Source organism: Crocodylus porosus, unplaced genomic scaffold, assembly GCF_001723895.1.
Source record: "Crocodylus porosus isolate Cpor-Errol unplaced genomic scaffold, CroPor_comp1, whole genome shotgun sequence".
Lineage (NCBI taxonomy): Eukaryota > Metazoa > Chordata > Crocodylia > Crocodylidae > Crocodylus > Crocodylus porosus.
Genome location: NW_017728925.1, coordinates 3404695 through 3405582, shown reverse-complemented (window position 1 = coordinate 3405582; position 888 = coordinate 3404695).

Sequence of the window (888 nt, the reverse complement as noted above, 5' to 3'; positions counted from 1 at the left end):
TGATTTATGAAATTAAACTTTGCCATTATCAGAATAACTTTTAATAATCAGACCACAATACATTTTCTAATTGTAGAGTAATTATTAACAAAGTATATCTGGAACTGTCTACCTGATTGTAATTATTCACAAAATTTTCCTCAAACAATGTGGTTACCTAACGTACTTTATCTGCTGTAGCTGTATTTTGGTCTTGTGGATGGTCACTGTACCACAACCTATTATTTTGATGCTGATTTCTGCATACAGTAATTCAGTGTAATATTCTGTATTGTGTGTGTAATATAGAGAATACATAACAAATGGAAAACCCCCCCACTTTTTCTATAGAAATTGCTTTCATAAGGAGTAGAGATTTGTTTGTGAAACTGGTCTCTTTCATACAGTACTATTCTCCTTGCAAATGTCTAATATTTCATAATTCTTGAAATATGTATGTCTTTCAGTCTAAACAGGTACTATCCTTTACAATGTTAAGAGCTATTTTGGATGTTCAGTGATGTGCTAAAATAGCACAGAAAATACAAAATAGAAATAAGATGGGGTGCACCAATATATTGGTCCATATCAGATTGGCACCGATATAAGGAAAATTGACAGTATGAGCAATCGGCTTTTTTTGGCTGATGTGGCCAATAATGTAGCTGATAAATGGCCCCGTGCATGCAGGCAGCCAGGAGTGCAGCTCGGCAGTATGGAGAACAGCCAGATCTGGCTGGCAAGTCTGTTGTGAGGGAAGGGACATGGGGGGACAGATCAAGGCCCACGCAGTGAGGGAGGAATTGGGGCTGGGGCTCGGCAGTATGGAGAACAGCCAGATCTGGCTGGCAAGTCTGTTGTGAGGGAAGGGACATGGGGGGACAGATCAAGGCCCACGCAGTGAGGGAG